This window comes from Pelecanus crispus, chromosome 2 (genome assembly GCF_030463565.1).
Source record: "Pelecanus crispus isolate bPelCri1 chromosome 2, bPelCri1.pri, whole genome shotgun sequence".
NCBI classification, from domain to species: Eukaryota; Metazoa; Chordata; class Aves; order Pelecaniformes; family Pelecanidae; genus Pelecanus; species Pelecanus crispus.
In genome coordinates this window covers 47,614,648-47,633,192 of record NC_134644.1, presented here as the reverse complement: position 1 = coordinate 47,633,192, position 18,545 = coordinate 47,614,648, and positions in this window count along the sequence as shown.

Below are 18,545 nucleotides of genomic sequence, written 5' to 3'. Positions count from 1 at the left end.
GTGAGCTTCCCAGAGACTGCAGGAGAGGGATTTTCAGGAACAGTATTATGAAAGCTAATCCTTTTGGGGAAAAGTACGCTGAAACCGTCTGCAGCTCTAAATGATATATGTTGTAGCAAGAAGTGTTTGGGGTTGGGTTTTTTTGCCTTCACACGTTCCAAGGAGCAAGGAAAAAAAAATTTCTCCTTGTGGTTTTTTTTGGTAAGAGCTGGTACCACGAGAGTAACATGCACAGTGAGCAACAGGGCAACACACAACTTGATTTCCATGGCACGGAGTCCTTTCCCAGCATCTGTTGCTACCAGCTGCAATGCACTACACTGACTCACTTTCCCTGGCTGCGGACACACGTTGATATGACTTTGCATCATAACTCCTCAAGACGTCTTAATGCTGAAAAGATGTACCAAGCCCTTAGTCATATCCTGCGCACAACACAGCCTTTGAGTTCCACAGGCCAGGCCAAAGAAGCAGTCATTTGTTAAATTGGTGAAACATCCAACAAAACAGATTAGCGGTCCAGCAGTAATGTAAGCATGCCAGATGTCTCTCATTGGGGACAAGTTGACTGAGAAAGCTGCACTAAGCCGGTGCTCAGCCCTGCTGGGACTTGCCCGAGCCCCCAGGACAGCCGCACAAAGTGCCTTCCCCTTCATTAAATGTGCTTGCATTTAACGATTGCGCGATCCCATTGCCGCCGTGCACTTGAGCCTCTTCCAAGCAAGCAGCAATGCCAGTACGGTCCCTCCTTCCTCCCTGCATCACCCGTAGGAGACAAGACCCGGCGCTGGTGCCCACCGCACTGGGGCAGAGCCAGCTGGTTCAGCCCCTGGCGCTGGAGGCAGTGATGGTAGGACCCAGGAAAGCACCCTCTGCCGCCCGCTCCTCTCCCTGCCAGGGTGCCGCCCGAGGACACAGCCTATTTGGGGGTGATGGACATCGGTGTCGCAGCAGTGTCTGTCACAGACATATCCTGGTGGGCTTCTCTGACGAACCAGGCACCCTCGCTGCCATAAGAGACGTCGGTCGGTCGTTCCGGCAGTGCGGCATGGGGGCGAGAGGGAGGTGCGGGCTGGCACAGCTCACGCTGAAATCTTTCCAAACCCGCCACTGAGCAGCAGCACCTCCAGAGACTCCCCTTCAAACAGGAGATCCACGAGAGCTACGTGCCAAGCTGCAATAAGAAACAGAGGCTGCAAGTTGTGTAATATTTACATTTAATACGATCCACTGACATCTGACATTTTTCTGGTAAATTTTACGTGGGCCATAAACACTTCTGGAGCACTGAGTAAATTTTAACTCCTCTGAAGGTCTTTTGCGCTGGTGGTATCTGCAGTGAAATATTTCACTGCCTTCCCCCCTCAAAACCTTGTCCATCCACATGGGGATCTGTCATGAGACTCCTTATGTGTCCGGGGTGTGCCGATGCTGCAGGAGTATCCTCCTTTTCTGTGTTTTTGATGTGATATTCCCCACTGTCAGTTCCCCCCGCCGGGTGCAAAGCACGCACATGGCAAACCCAGCTTTCCTGCGCCTCCGCCCTCAGAGCAAGTGGCATCCTCCCTCGGAGGGCTTTGCACAAGCCATCCCCTCGGCTCCAGCGGCACTACGCTTTCTCTTGGTGATTTGTACACAGCTGCCCTGCCGATGTAATGGTGTCGCAAAGAGACACCTTTTAAAACGCAATAAAAATTCAAAAACAGGGAAAGAAAATTAATAGCTGAGCAACCAGCCCACCTCTGGTAATGAAACAGAAAGCAGATAGACAGGGAGAACCTGAGTCAAATGCAATGGCTCCAGGCTCCGTCTCCAATCCCTTCCCCTCAGAACTTGGAAGGAGGCCAGCAGAGCATCCTGGTATCTGAAACAGTATCCGACCCTGAAGTTTGGATCAATTTGTGCTCTGCAGCCTATTAACTTTTTGTTAATCCTCCCCACATTGTTTTACATCTTGCCTTCCATCACGGAGAAGGAGGGTTCGTGGCAGTGCTGGGGTGACTAATGGCGAGTCCCCTCTCAAAACCGGGGGATGTTCAAGTTACAGCCAGGCGTGGGGCTTAATGGGCTTTGGTGATGCTGCCAAGACGTAATTGCCGTAAATCAGTCTGAGCCCTATGGAGACAGTTCCCTGTGTTTTGAAGTCCATTTGCCCTTATTGCTTGTTCAGCTCCTTAATGCATTAATGATAAGATAGCATGGGGAATACGCAGTACAGCCACCCCCCTCAAAAATCCTGAAGTAATGAATCAATACTGTGCCTGTCTGGTCTGACCACGGAGGAGAGGAATGTAGACAACGCTGGATGCAGGGGAGATCTCTTTTTCCAAAGGCTTCTTTGCCAATCCCAGGGGGGATGAGCATCTTTAAGGACCGTGGGGGCTGGTTTGCAGAAGTATCTCCCAACTTTGCACATGACTGCAGTAGTCCTTCCCTTGCTGCCTGTCCGCATGGGTATATTTTTATTTGTGCCTACCAATGCTTTTCAAGTGCCTTTCTCGACTGAAATGTGCTGCATTAACAAAAAAACAGGGACAGTATTACGGAAGGACTGGAATGCTTTTTCTTAAGTCAGGCAAGCTCTGGAAATCGGGTGCTGAGTGGTACTTCATGGCAAATAACCCAGCTCTAAATGGGCCCAACCCTTTTGACCTTCTAGAAGGCGAGGTTGTTGGGTCTCTGAGGTGAGCCCAGACAGGTGGAGGACACCCATAGGCAGTGTCCCCGCGGGCAGCTCAGAGGGCTGTCCTGATGCTCACCAGCACCCAGGGGCTGTGGCGTCCCTTGGCAGCACGGGGTGGCTGTGCGGGGGCCGGGGGCACTGAGCAGCCATGAGCCAGCAAGTGAAGCCAGGGGAGTCGGCGCTGCCTTGTTTCTGAGCAACTCCCGGGAAGTTATTGGGCTTGCCCCCAGACGAAAGACCCCCAGCATTATGCACTAGCAGCGGCTCCCTTTGAGCTGGCTGAGTCTTGGCAGGGTTTTCTCCCCTCCACCCCCCTGATTAGTGCATTATAACCGCTTGACAAATCGCTGGTGCTCTATTGACACATTTATGCTGCTGCTTTCTTCTCAGCCAGTCAAGAGGATCCTGGCTGCTGGTAACAGGCGCTCTTGGGCATTGCAAACATCGACTGATGCAAGTGTCACCCTGTTAGAGTGCAAAAAGTAGACATCCACGCAGAGACTATCATCCTTTTGATGCTGACATTGTTTTCATTCTGCCCCATCTCCTCCTTTTTCATGTAAAAAATTTAGAAGCAGGAAAACCCAGACAGAAAGGGCAAAGTAAAAATCACTGCCTGGCTGTTCTTCGTCACCTAGTGCAGATTAAGGCAATGAACAATTTCTACACCCACCTAAAGATTAGAGCAGCAAACAGCCTCTGCCTGCCTCGGTCTGATGGCACATCTTGTTCCTGTCCTTGTCACCAGCGCAAGGTAGGGGCTGGCCTGACCTGCACCAGCGGCACAGCCCCAGCAGGGGAGCTGGGATGGATCTCAGCGTGGGCACAGTCTAACTCGCCCCCCTAACCCCTTCCCTTGCACCCACCCCCAGCTGGTGGGATGTGTGGTGGGCTTGGGAACCAGCTGTCCTCAGATAACAGTTGTGAAGTTGTCTCTGTGGGGTTTCTTAGCTTGCCAGAGAGAAGGATGACCAGTCCAGCTCTGCTTAGTTGCCATCAAAAAAATCAGATGAATAATGGGACAAAGTCTGGACCCCTGTATTTTTTCTCTAGCACAAAAGGCAGTCCCACCACCCTTGTTCTGTTCTGATTTTGAAAGATTTTTTTAACCATTGCCTCTTGAGAAACTTTACGCCCTGGATCGATTTGTGTTCTGAGTATTACAATGTGCCTGAAATGACTCTGCAATCTGATGTCACTGGTAATAAAGCTTATTTATTCACTTTGCTACCCTTTACTAAATTGCGTGCATTAACTCCTCAAAATACTGTGGACTAGCTAACCAGGCGGGTCCTTCAGCAGAGGTCCATGTCTTTGGAAGTGAAGGTCAAGAGGTTTGTTCTTGTTGCTGCATGTGTGCAACTGGCTGTCACCCAGGGCTGGCTCCGTCGGCGTGTGCCAACAGACCGCTACATCTTCTGCTGCTGCCAGCAGAACTACGTGAAAGACAAGAGGTGCTAGATAATTAGCGAGGGACACTTCTTCTTGCAGGGTACAAAGCAGAGAAGTTGTCTCGTCACGGTGTGGCATCGGCTCCCTTTGAGGTGTGACTCAGCTCGGAGAATCTGCTGTATCAGAGCACGGGGCTTGACAGGGCTGGGGCCGTGAATGATGCCGAATGCAGAGGACCAAAGGGTTGCAGGCAGACGCTATGGAAGAGGGACAGATAGTGGAGCTTTGATAAAGAAAAAATAAAGCCATAGTATTTAGACACGGAGGAGCTACAACTTACCCAGTGCACCCACTGCGGAAGCAGATTTGTGCCTTTTAGTGTATTTTCAAGTGCTTTCCTAGTCTAGTGCAAAATAACCCAAGATTTCACTGGTCCTCTTAGGAGAGGATTTCACAGTTCAAGAAATCTCTCAGTAAGGAACCATTTCACATGCCTTCACCCAAATTTTCTTTTGTCCAGTTTCATCCATTTCTTCCCATAATATAGCTCCCAGCCTTGCGTGGCCCTGGGGATTATTCTCACTCCTTGGTGCCCAATCCTTCAAGTCCTTGGAGTCAGCAATTATGTTCCCCCAAGATGTCATTTAGCTGAGTGATGTGTGTTTAGTTACTTTAATCTTTCCCCATAAATCAGCTTGTTCAACCTTCTCTCTGTTTCTCATTTATGAGTTTTTCCCTCTCTGCCATCTTACCAGTATTACTGAGGCATCTATAAGTGAATTTAGCATCATATTTTCAGCCTTGTGAGGGAGGACCATCATTTTCTTGAACAATGAGATGACATTTACTATATGATAGGTATTTTCTGAGCTATACGACTCTCCGCTACCATACTTCTTTTTATATCCATTATCACAGCTGGGTTTCTCTCTGCAGTACAGATTTCCTATTAATTACCCCCCACCATTGATTTTGCTCCTTAAATTGGACAACAGGTTCTGGAATAGGTACTAAACTGGTTTTTTGTGCACTACACCAGTCTGTGTATTAGAGAACTATGTGAGCAGCAGCAAGACATTATTCAACATCATTCAACATCTGCCTGCCTTGGTTTTCTTGTGCCTCTCTTTGAGGCTTGCCCAGTATCCCATCTCCAACGAGGCTGAAAAAATTGGCAGTTCCTGTGATCTTAACTGAGAGGACTCTTTTCACACATAAATCCGCACTTGTATTTTTTTTTTTTTCCAAGTGCAGAACTGAGACTGCAAAAAGGTCCACAGGTCGCCATTCCCCTCAGTTACAGGCAGCTGCTTGCAACAGATCCTTCATCTGAAAGAGTCCACTGAACTTGTGATATATATTCACATAGGACAAGGCTCACTCTGCCACTGTTGCAAGCACAAGACTTGTAGTACAGAAGACCAAAAGCTACACAAATAGCAATGTGCTTCAAGTAAAGAGCAACAAAGGACACTACTCATGTCCTAAATCCCCACACCAGCAAGAAATTTGTTAGCTGCAAATGTCCAAATGAAAGATGGATCTCCATCCTTACAGTATTTCTAACTGTTCTTTGTTGTGTTTTGCCCAGATGACTTCAGTTATTTCATAAATCACCGCAGCTCCACTGAAGACAAGCAAGGCACCAAGACATGCCCTTGTTCTGAGATGAGCGATACTGAGTTGTCACTGCTGGTGCGGAGAAAGAGGAAAAGACTTCTGATCCCCCACTCAAGGTGGGAAGTCTAAACCCACATACTCAAACCTCTGCAAAGGCATCAGAATAAGTGACCTACTCTTAACCTGGGAAATTGTAACCCCACTTTTTAATGCCCTTATCTAACAAAGCACATAAACACCTTACACATAAAGACAGTGAAACAGAAGCAGGTTCATAAACATCGATAGATCAGGGTCTACCTGTCAAAATTGGTTGTAAATTGGTTCCTTCACTTACTACACTGCAATGGACTTCATGTCCATGTACTTATTTCTTCTGGCCTGAAATTCTATACAAAGCATCACCATTCATGCAGCAACAAAACCAGTGCTTAAGCAAAGTGCTTTACATTTCACATGGACCAAATCGTTGCAAACAAGTATGATGGAAAACGTAGCTTATAACATGAAATCCTCGGTGCACTGGCAAAAATGCAGCCCTTTCTGTGGAAACGTGGAATCACGGTCCACATACACATTGTATCATAGTTCAGGTTCCCATAAGCCCAAAGGACATGGAATAACAGCCTGTGTCCCCTGTTGCAGAAAGAACCGATTTCTTTCTGCAGGAATGCAATCAGTAGAACAATGAAAATAATTCATCAGATTAAAGTACAAGTAAATCCTGTCCTGACAATTGGATGTTATCATGTTCAATTTCAACTTAATTATTTTTGTATTTAATTACAAAATGGTTAATTGCTTCATTTTAATTATGTATCTCTTTTAATTAGATTGAGGCTAAAAAAACCCGATAAGGCTGCTGCTACCCCACAGCCCTTCCATTCTTCATTTTATCTCACACCATATCAATTGCTTTTCCTTGCTTTGCTGTTAGTTTCCTGCACCAGGTCTCTCCCAAATCCCCTGCTTCGTATTTACATTCGTTTAGGCAAAGCCCTGGTGTACAAGCAACATGGCGAGCCCAAGAGCCTGCCTGCTAGCTGCAGTGAGACAGTGTGCCCATGCTTGCACAGAAGCATGTGCTGGGCACAGGGGCTTTGCCTCCAATTTCCTCCCGCGCCATGGGGCCAGATGCATTTTCCAGCCACGGAGGTTTGCCCGAGCACATCAGAAATTCCCTGTGGCATGTAGGGGAGCCACAGTTTTGTCTTTGCTCAGGCTAATTTAAAAACCTAAGCATGCCCCTTGCTGTCTGCCTCCCCCTGCACGCTCATCACTAATGTCTTGAAGTCGGAGGAGTGCATGTGTGCATGCACATGTGTGTGCATATCTGTGCATGTGTACGTGTGCATGTGTGTGTGCACGTGCATCTCGCTCTCATGCACACGCTCTGCCAAGTGCTTCCTCAGCATCAGCGGGAGGATGTAACTGCCCACACCCCCACAGAAGGCCAGGGGACCCCCTCTGCAGTGGAGGGCACCTTGACTGGGGTATTTAAACGCTGGCTCTCTGCAAGGCGTGGGGCCACAAAGGAGAGGTAGGAGATAAGTTGCCTGCACGGTACATGACCGATGGGCATTCGCATTAGCGACCAGCCCTTCTCCAAGCACTAAATCAGGTGGCTCAGGGCGCCTTGTGCCCGGGACAGATGAGGAGGAGCTGAGCTGAGAGCTGCTGTGCTGCAGGGCATGGGCGAACGGCACCCATGGCAGACAGACAGTGGGTCCTCACCCCCCAGAGCAGCCATAACCGGTGCGTTGCCATCCAGTCGGCTTGTTCTGGCTTTTATAGTAACTTCTACATCAGCATTGACTTTAACTTTTGCATTAGCATCTCTTTATAAATGTTGACTTTTTGGTGTAGGCAGTGAACACCAAACCTCAGCATGAATGCCAAAGGGGAGAAATGTGGGCAGTAGAAAGGAAAGTCCCTTTTTAGCATGCGTTTCGGCAGTGCTTCTTTTCTGCTTGTCAGCATAAAAAGGCATTCCGGAACTTCTCACACAATAGAAGAAAGTTATAAAAGCTTATGAAGACACCCTTGGACTGAAACACAGCAAGAGGATGCTCAGCTGTCTCCTCAAAATTTGCTATATGAACTCTAGTAATTCATGTTACCCCTACAAATTTAACACAAAAAATAAAACAAAAATAAATACAAAAATATTGGACAAAGTTATTAAGACTCCAGTTTGCCAGGATGTCTTAGGTACAGTCTCAGGCCATCACCAGTTTTCCAAGATTAGTGTCTAGGCTCCCAGAACCAGGTAAAAACCTGCCAATTTGCCATTCTACTAAACAAGCAAACACTTTGGCTTGTTTATTTCTATTAAAACTAAATACTAACCAAAAAAAAAAACAGGAAATGTACAGGAAAACAATATCAACCAAACCAGTGAAGTATTCATAAAGCTTTTACTTTAGGACTAATCCCATTCTCTTGAGCTATAAAGTCCTTTATAAGACCATGCATTTCCTCCCCTGTTTTTTCTGGCCATTAACTACGGTTATGAATGGCTCTTGTAGGGAGACCAAAACCTACCTGACTTGAGAAGGAGTAGCCAGGACAGTAGGTGTAGCTTCGCACCGTGTGCCTCCCAGGGGCTACTCATCCTAACAGGATCCAGCAAGGTCATATCAGCCTGGGATTCTAGAAAACATGGCTTTTAGGTGCTTGTTTTGGTGGCAGGCTCAAAGAAGCATTGTCCCCCTTTCCCGGCTACCCCTAGCAGATATGTCCTAGCCTGCCCATCCCAGAGGCTGAAGACCACAAAGGAAAACACCATCCTGACCCCCGCGTCCCACCCTGACCGGTGTCACCTCCTCCTGCCCTACTGCCAGCCCTTGCATTCCCTGCACTGGTCAAAACTAAGTCAACAGGTCTCTTTGCATCACTAAAAAAATTAAGACCCTTAAAATCAATGGAAATTTTTAGTATAGCACAAGAACTTAGAGTTTACTCTGCTAAGGGATGTCCCAGTGCAGCATCTTGCTTCCAGTGGCAAGCAAGAGGCGTAGAGAAAGGACAGACAGAAACAAACGTGTCCAGCGTGATCTCCTTCTAGCACTTTTTTAGACCTCCAGCACCTACTAAGTGAGGGATTTCCTGAGTCAAAGGTTGCATTCAGGCATAGCATTCCTGGATCTATTTGCTGTATATTTATTTAAACATGTTATTTAATTCACTTGTGGTTTTGGGTTCTGCATCACCTTGTGCTAACAAATTCTTTAAATTCATAGAACATTTGGTTAAAAAAGGTGTGGGTTGGGTTTTTTTTTGGGGGGTGTTACGCATTTAATTTTCATTAATCTGATCTCTAAATATTTAATTTTCTTTCAAGACTGGTAATTTTCAGTCTGATGATTCCATAGTTTTCTTTCACAAGACCTGGAAGGGTGAGTAATGGCCCCCCCATGCACCCTTTCCCCACTGTTCCTGCATCTCCTGCCCTCCCCATGGTCCTTTTGTGTCCCTTACTGGTGGCAGAGTCCAGCTTTGCTGTGTCTCTTCCTTGCAGAGAAGCTGTTTCCTGCTTTAGCCTTTCTTGCTTATTTTCTCCTGAACCTTTCTGAGCCCTGCTATGCTCTTGTTGAGCTCAGGTGACCTGCCTGTGCAATTTGACCTGCCATCCACGCAGTTCTGGTGGGTATCTGGTGAGCGGGGGTGATTTGATGCAATGCAATTTGATGCATTGTATTTGTTTGAGGGTTTTTTATCTCAGCCTATCTGGTTAATTCTAATATCAGAAGAAATATTTATCCTAGGCTTTTGAAGAAATGCACCTTACATTTAAGAATTGGTCCGGCTGATGTTTATGATGACTATTTAAAGTCCTGGCTCTTCCTTGGCCTCCTTCTGCAAGAAGGGACGAGTTTCGGAGAGTTTGCAATCTCCCTGGAAAGTCTCTGATGGCAAAGTGCCGGACGTGGGTTCATGGCCATGGGAGAGCACCAGCGGCATGCACCCTGCTCCCATCTCTTCCCAAGGCCTCTCCTATTCTCCACTCTGAGACCAAGCTAAATAGAGCATGGCCTGGCCTGGCATCCCTGCCCTCACAGCGTTCAGGCTCAGCAACTAAAACACAGGCAGGGCTGGAGTATTACTTGACTAAAACTGTACCAGGTAGCTCACTTCTGCCTCGTGTCGGTACTGCCATGCCAGCTGTACGCAGCAGTGGTACCCAAACAGCAGCCTGATGGATTGGAAGTAAATATATATATATATATATATATATGTAAAAATGTATATATATGTAAATACAGTATCACTGTCTTCATCAAAAGGTAGTGGATGATTATAAAAGCATTCATGGTGGAGAGAGCCCACCTTTCTCACAGGACATTCCCCCTTTCCTCTGAAGCTGAGTCATAAAATTGTTTTTAGGTTTTAAATAGAAACCCCAAAGTACCTGAGGTGTCACCAGTTAAAGCTTTCAGAGAGGGCCCTGGGCTGGGAAGGAGGAGATTTCTGGTGTTGTGCCAAGAGACGGATATTTTTGTACAAACACCAGCAGACTTGCAAGGTGTTGGGTTTTCTCTCCTCCTCCCAGAGGTGTCTACTCCTGACCTGGGGGCATTTTCCAGCTACGTCCTGCTGGAATTTCTTGTGTCCAGAGCTAAGGTTACACCTTTTTTGAATAAACCTGGCCTTTAATAAAATGCCTGCCTTTGTCCTGCTAGCTAAGCCTGCCTGTAGGAGTGTGAAACAGCCGATGGTGCTGGTGGTTCCCCTGGGGTGCAGTGAGAAGGGGAATTGGGGCAGTGGTGGTGGCAGTGGTGGCAGCACATCTGCTCCCGGGCTCTGGCACAGGGTCCCCGAGCTCCCTGTATGCACAAGGAAACAACGATGAACACAAAAGCCAGGCTTGAGCTAAAGTTGTGTTTTTCTCTGCCAGCTCCCCACCTCCACGCTGGACTAAGCAGAGGGTTCAGCTGCCCCCAGCCCATCACCACTGTTTTGGGTCGGACCATCCCAGAAGGAAGGAGACAAAGTTCTCGGCTCTTGAAAGATCAGTGCTATAAAATTCAATATTTAAGGGGCCTTCCCCGGTGGCTTAACCTTCCTCACTTGTGACATAAACCTTATTGCGACACACAGCTCAGCACAGGGTCAGGGACCGGCAAGCTGGTTTCAGGGATCAGAGGTCAGAATAACCCTTCCCGCACAGCCTGAAACCGCCTGCACTCAGCAGCACCATGGCTGCAGCCGCGCTGGTGTCGCAAACAGCTGTAATCCAATTAATTGATGTGACATGGCAGGCGAAATGAGGGGGAGGGGGGAAAATGGTGGTGTCATGAGAGAGTTTTGAGTGAAACACTTTTTAGCCACCCTTTCAAAGAGCTCCTATCAAGTGCTTTATTTTTAATGCTTCAATTTGCTTTCCTCTTCTTGATTGTAATACCCTTCTTGAACTTTGCAAATAAAATGTGCTTTCCCTTTTGATTTTTGTCATCATCTCCCTGGCAAGTTATCAGACTTTTAATTCCAAGCCTCCATTTCCCCCCCTCCCCACCTTACCCAGACTACCAGCAGGGCGAGAAGTTAATAAAGTATTTCTCCTGGATTCCCTGCTCTCCAGTGAATCAGCGCTGTGCCCGCAGCCCTGGGCAAGGTGTATGAGATCAGTTGTACTGCCTCTTCTCTTCAGAAGAAGAGGAATGAGATGTTAACTAAGGTCTGGGACTGGATAAGTTTATTACAACCTGGATTATACTAACCTCTCCTTCTGTCAAAAGTCTTCTTCAGTTGAAGCAAGGTCATAACCCAGTGTCTGCAAATGCAAAATGTTCCTTTCCCCAGGTGTCTTAAATGACTCGAAGGAGAAGAGGTGCCTTTGGGACAAAATAGGAAGCACTGGAAACTAATACATAGCCCTTAACAACAACTTCATCATAAGTGCTGAGATGTTATCTATATAGAAACCACAATCTAAATAAAAACTAAGGATGCTGAATTCTGGTCACTAAAGAGAACTGCAATAAACAAGACGCTCCAGAATACGACTGTCCAACAGAGAAACAGAGGCAAACCAGGCAGCTCTTCTCCAGGTCATGGTACCAAGAGGAGGATGGCTCTTCCTCATGTCTTAGACGCCGTGGCTGCCCTGCCTCCGCACTGGCAGCTCTGGGCAGACCCAGCCATCACCAAGGATCCCAGCCCAGACAGCCTCATCAAAGATACTTCTGAGCAAGGCTATTACAACAGCTTAACAAGAGGAAAACTATCACAGGGTATCAGCCTCTGGGAAGACCAGACCAGAGGTTTAATTTACTCAGTAGCAGTGAAACTCAGACACGACGCTGGAGATGGTACGGGCACCTGGTACCCATGTCTTTTGGGGTCTGCAAGAAATAGGGGATGATGGAGCCGCCACACAACACACCAGCCAGACAACTCCACAGGATGCCATGGCAGCAGAGGCAGCAAAGCTGACCCCATCCCCACAGACAGCATCTCCGGGGCTGGGGAAATGAAACTTCATTCTCAGGAGCATGAAGACATCTGTGAGGGCAGTTAATTGAACCAGTGTCACCAAAAATGATGTGGGTAATGACAGATAGTGTCAGCTCATGCTGCTGTTTCAGTTACTGGAACAAATGAGAAGAGGGCAGAAATAGAAACAAATGGAAGAGAAATTTCTACCAGATGTCAGGGAGCGGGTTTTATTTTTATCTCCCCACCTTTCTTCATTCAGAGAATAAGTAGCCTGTGCCACCAGAAGGACCCTGACCAGACACACAGCATTGGCACCGGTGCTATGCTGAGGTCCTGGAGGTCCTGGCATGGTGTGTTAAACACCCGCCATTGCTTCACCGGAGTCTTCCTCTTCATATGAAGTGAAATTTGATCTCTGCTGCAACCACTGCCTAAACTTCCCCTGATTTCTGAAGGACCAGGGTTTCACTCCAGGGATGTTGTGTTTCCTTCCAGAGGGGATATGCTTTCATTTGCCGCAGCCATCTCCACTCCTTGGGAAGGGATGCTGACTGCTGCAGCCCGGGTGTTATCTTATCCACATGAATGATTAAAATCTGACCCGGTGAAAGATAGCACAGAAGTACAAACCACCGAGGACTCTGACTGTCTCATTGTCACTTGCTGGCTGTGCTTTTCCTGGCAGCCAACTCAAAGGAGACGCAGCCTTGCTAGGAGCAGGACGCTCACAGTGTGCTCCTGAGCTGCTTGAGACCAGAAATGGGGGTGTGTACAGGAACAAGGGAAAAGCCAGGTCTGCCCTGGGATGGCTTTGGTGTGCATGGCAGAGGACAAGCCAGCCGTCCATGATGGAGACTGGGCCACAGCATGGCTTGCCCACAGGACCCTGCCCAGCAGCTACCACTGAGACAAAACAAGAGAGCGTCAAGAGCATCTGAGTGAAGGACCTCTGCGCTCTCAGTGGTGCTGAGGGTTAGCCTATTTCTGGCTTGTTCTGTGATAATGCAGCTTGTGTTTTGGATGCTTGCATGCACTTAAGCCTTTTAATCACTTGTTCATTAAGAAAAGGTTTTCAGGACACCTTGCTGAGAGGCAGCATCTCATATACCTCTGAGAAGAAAAAACAGCCACTTAGTCAAACACTCAAACCACTCAGATCCTAATGATAGAATAGTAATGAGGGTGAAGTGTATTATCAACTTAATGATAAACTAAGAGATTTGGCGCCTGTAATGTGGGTTCACTCTTTAAGCCCCATAGCTGGTTCCTGAAGGATAAGTGAGACACAATCGGTAGGGGCTGGAAATTGTTTTTTCTGTTGGGAACTGGACCAACTAAATTGCATTTTTAAAATGGTTTAGTGATACATTGGAGGAGTGGTGCAAAGTTTCTGCCAAACCATCAGAAATTGAACTTATCAGTCTCTTCCTGTTCTGTTCCTGGATCATCACTACAGGATGGCCAAGGTGCAAGGCATGAGATTACCTGTCCTGCATTTACCGCAGACTTTGCTCTGGCCGTGGGGAGATGGGGAGAGATGCCCATGACACCACACTTCCATGAATATTGCATTTGCTAAGAACTGATGTGGCTTTACATACTTATATACACAAACATATCGATCAGTCACATATAAAATGCAATCTAATGCAATGCCATGACAGGCATTGCCCACTGAAGCTATTTGCAATTGCTTTAAAGGATTCCTTTCCTGACAGAGTGAATAATTTCTAATCTATGTAGATATGGGCCATTTAGCATGGTTTACCTTAAAAAGTGCTCCTCAGCTCAGCCAAAAGGCAAACCAGCTCTGCTGGAGGCCCAGGGAGCCGGGAGACAGCTAGCAGCAAATCTGGTCTTTAAAATCTCCATGTCCTCAGATATAGTGGTCTTTTTGAGGTGAGTTCATCTCAGGTACTTGGAAGTCTGGCCCAACCATTTCTGGGCCATAACATGCTGTGAAAACAAACCAAGGCATGTACTGCACCTTCTTGCACGCAGTTGCATGAATGCATGGGTGGCTGTTGAGGACCGAGGGGGATAGTCAGCAGGAGGTAGGCTCATCCAAAAAGCTTCTTAAAATACAGACAAAATTGAAACAGACTCCCAGCACAAGTCTAAAATTCTTAGCATAACTCTAAAATGCTCAGATAACTGCATTTTTTCTGGAGAGGGTGTTTCAGTTTTGCTTGGACTGTGTGGTTTCAGAGGCGAAACAGACCTCTTGAAACTTCCCTGATTAGGGGGAAAAAAGCACATTTGAGTCAAACCCAGCCTGCTGCACCTACAGACATGGGCAGCTTTGGAGGTGCTGGTTTAAAGATGAGGCTTCAACTCAGGATCCTTGATTTTCAGTCCCAAAGGAGCAGACGTATAAATACACCCCATGGCTCACGTACCTCATCGAGGAGCATCAGCAGTGGCTCTTGGCAGCTGGGGATGGGCCTGATCGGATGGAGAAATGCTGCTGCTTGTGGCAAAGCTGCTGTGGGGGACACAGGAAGCCCAGGGAGCCGGGGACATGGCCGGCATCCTCGCTGGGAGACACCCTGCGTGGTACCCATGCCACTGGGGCATCGCTGGCAGCAGGGGCCGAGCGCGTCAGCAGCTGTCACGCTAATACTTGTCTCCTGAGACATCTTCCCCGAAACGTCGCTGATGCCTCACAGCACCCTGTCATCTCTTGTCTCTGTGAGCTACATCTTGCAAAACCCTGTCCGGTAGCAGAGGGATGACGTGTGTGCACACACTGTCGGGTATCACAGGGGCTTTTTTCCAGGCGGTGGCCTGCCTTCCTGGTGTGTTGTTCCCCACCAGCTCCTGGCACTACCTATCCTTCTCTGAGCTCAGGCAGATACAGCGCTACCGTGGCACAGCTCTGGGGCACCTCATTGCTTGTTTCGAAGGTCTGGAGCCAAATTTGTCAGATAAACACAACATTACTGTCATTAGTAATGGATACAATAGACGATAACTTCATTCTTTGAAAATTAAAACACATCAGCTTTTACTAAGGTTTATTTTTTCCCCTCAATCTCCTGCACATCTAAATTCAAAATCAGCTCTATCTATTATGTAAATCACTTTAATAGAAGGGTTAAAAATGCTTCCCACCATTGTGAACTACAGGCTAAGGTGCATTTATCTTCTGCATTGATGTTCAGCTTCTGCATACTCTAGGAGGGTGGTGCTGAGGTTCAGGGGTTGGGAGCAGATGTAGGCAATATTTTAAAGAAAAATATATGTCCTGTTTGCTCTGCTTTAACTACCATTATTAAAGATTTTTTAATTGTACATTACAGGACTCTTCTTTCTCTTCTAGTGCAGATCTGGCACCCTAGAGGAGCATCAGCCACCCAAGTCAGTTCCTTCTGCGGTGGTGGGATTATTCCCCGCGGTGGCTCTGTATCAGCTGCCTGAACTAACACCATACTCTCGCTGGTAACCTGAAAGCACACTTTCCAGCTAAAAAATCTGGATTAAAAATATTGGGTGTCAATACCCAGCCCCTTTGGGTGTGTGCATGGGGAGGAGAGGAGGACGGGGCACACTGCAGGAGCACAGGGAGCCCCTCAGACCATGCGCTGGAGCAGCCTCCAGCCTCCGAGTCCCCCTTGCCTGAGACGTCCTTCCAAAATCACAGGACGTGGAAAAGCCACAGTTCAAGTCTGCTTTATGATTGATGTGTTGCTGGTCTTTTCTTTTACAGATAAAGCGGTGGAGCAATAATTAATGAGAAAATATGAGGATGATGCAATCCGGAGTGAACTCCCAGTTTAACTGAAGTCAGTGGGGTATTTGCTTCCTGCGTAGCAAGAGTTCACATGCCAGCAGGGAAAAAAAATAGAGGATGAGGCAGCATTTAATTATTCTAGTGTTTTTCACTGTGATCAGTGGGTCAGGGACTCCTCTCCCGGCTTTCTCTTTGCACCCATGTTCCTCCCTTGCTGCTGGAGGCATATCGTGCTTACAGTTGTACAGAAAAACCCCTAAGATGGGACCCCGCTGCAGGATGATGCAGCCCTGCAAGGAGTTTGTTTATGAAGCAGATTGCAACGCAAGGCTAGCTCAAATGCCAGAGGAATTCTTACCTTCAGAGGCTGCTTTTCCATTTCTGGTCACCAGACGTAAGATAACAGGAGAACAAGGGGAGGAAGGACTGCAAGGTAGATGCGCCTGGCACGAGGCACCGCGTCGCGCTCTGAGTGTCAGTGTAGCAGGAGTTACCCATAGAGAATTTGTTCCCCCATCTGTTCCTCTGTAGATCACTTTAAAAATTAACTTACTCTATTAAAAAGAAAATGTGATCGTTACAGTTAAGTGGCTGCAGTGCTAGAGATAGTTCGCCCCCCTCCCCCCCAAATTATATCCAAAAATGCACAATTAATAATACATTAACTTAGCCAGAAACGAGTGAGATTAAGTTAAGGTTTTGTTATAAATACATTTTATTATGTGTAATAAACAGATTTTTTTTTTCCTGGCCTGTAATATTGCAGAAAAGATAATTCCTTCCTACAGCACATTTCACACTTTCCTAGTTTCAGACAGATTAGCGCAAATGACATTTCGTGCTCAACTCATCTGATTTTAAAAAGCACTCCTCCATCAAATTACGCTACGTTCAGATAATTATTCTATAAAAATATTCTTAAACTAATTGTATGAATGGAGCAAAAATATGGTTACATCAGCTAGACACTCTCTCCCTGTCCAGCAGAAAATGTAGAGCAGAGGGAGCTGTCAGGGTCCTTCCACCAGCGGAGGGAGCAGACATCTGACAAGGTCGATATTTATGTACAGTTCACATGTAAGAGTATAATCATTAAAATCAAGGTAATACAAATAAAAATAGGTATTAATGTTTCAAAAATCTCAAAGGAGACTTACAAATCCATTAATTTTTCAGCAAGACTGAATCCATCGGAGCCCAGATCCTTCTTTCTAATAAATTCAGTTGTCAGACTCCGAGTCATTTACTGCAGATGCTGACAGTGCTCTATCAGTACCCAGGTTAGGCTCTGCTTTGGTAGAATTTTCTTTCTTTGTCTTTAAATTGATCGTGGGATAAAGCCTGCTGCTTAAGCAATGAGTCTTACACCAATTAAACCACTTAGCTTATCATTTTTTTTTTCTGTGGCTAAAAATAATAAATGGCTACATGTAGCACTTTGCTGTCTTCAGAGCTGATCTGGGATCAGTTCTCTTATGAGAAAAACATTGCCTGAAATGAGATGTGAGCTCTGCCTTGTTACACTCCGGAGCACAGAGCAGCATAGTAGTGCTCCAGAGAGCCATTTTCCAAAACAGTTTCCTCGCAAGTATTACGTTGGTATCTTGGGCAAAGGGAAATGTAGAAACATCTTTGTGAAGTTATCAGTAAATTTGACCTTTGAACGCCAAGTTCCTGTCTCCGTTTCACAGGATGTTTTCACCACCTTTGGGTAAGTCCTACATGAAGGTCCGCAGTAGTGCTTGACGTGGGTGATGATGTATTAAATCGTTCTCTAAAAGCTTCTTTGCAAGATGTCCCTGCAGTTCTGAGCTTCTAACTTCTCTGGTGGTATCACTTAGATATTGGTGGAAAAGTCACAAAGATACTAAACCTGTTGGTATCAATCCTTGCCCTTCTTTGGGTTTGCAACCTAAGGGGCAGAGAAGTTTCCACAAGTTAAAAGATGATCAGCAGCCATTAGCAGTCAGAACAGCTTTTCATTCTCCAGGCTGCAAATAGCCAGGAGATTGTGACCATTCCTTTTCCGTTTCATGATTGTACCTCTGTGCCGGTGCATGGGCTGCTATGCTTCGCGTGATGGTTCATCTTAAATCTGGTTAGCTGGTTAAGCTGGTGCAGCACTTGGTGGTAAGTGTCCTTTGCTGTAAGCAGTGTCTGTACTACAGAAAGCCGCACTGGCTCCCTGTTGGCTTCTGGGTGGCTTCTATGGTGAGAAACTTAACTTCAGAAACACCTTGGCACCTATTCAGCTTGGGCAACCTCTGAAAGTTCAGCCAGAGAAGATATTTCGCGTCATGTCTTTTAGTCTAGTCTACCCTTGATTGGCTTAGAGTAGACTTGGTAGTGTAGGTTAATGGTTGGACTGGATGATCCTAAAGGTCTTTTCCAACCTAAACGATTCTATGATTCTATGATTCTATTCTATGTCTTCAACCCACCCAATGCAAAAGCAAAGCTCAGTTAACTACCCCAAAGGCACAGGGGAGGTCTGCAGCAGGACAGGCTTTGCGTCCGCTTTCTTAAATCTAAAAAACGCACCTCCTGTGAGTCTTAATTTGACTGTTCATGGTGTCTTTTTGCAAAGCACAGCAGAGGTGGCTTTGCAGATCCACGTCCCTCAAACCCACAGCTCAGAGCAGCCCTAACTCAGGCGACCTGGATGGACAGACAGCCCTG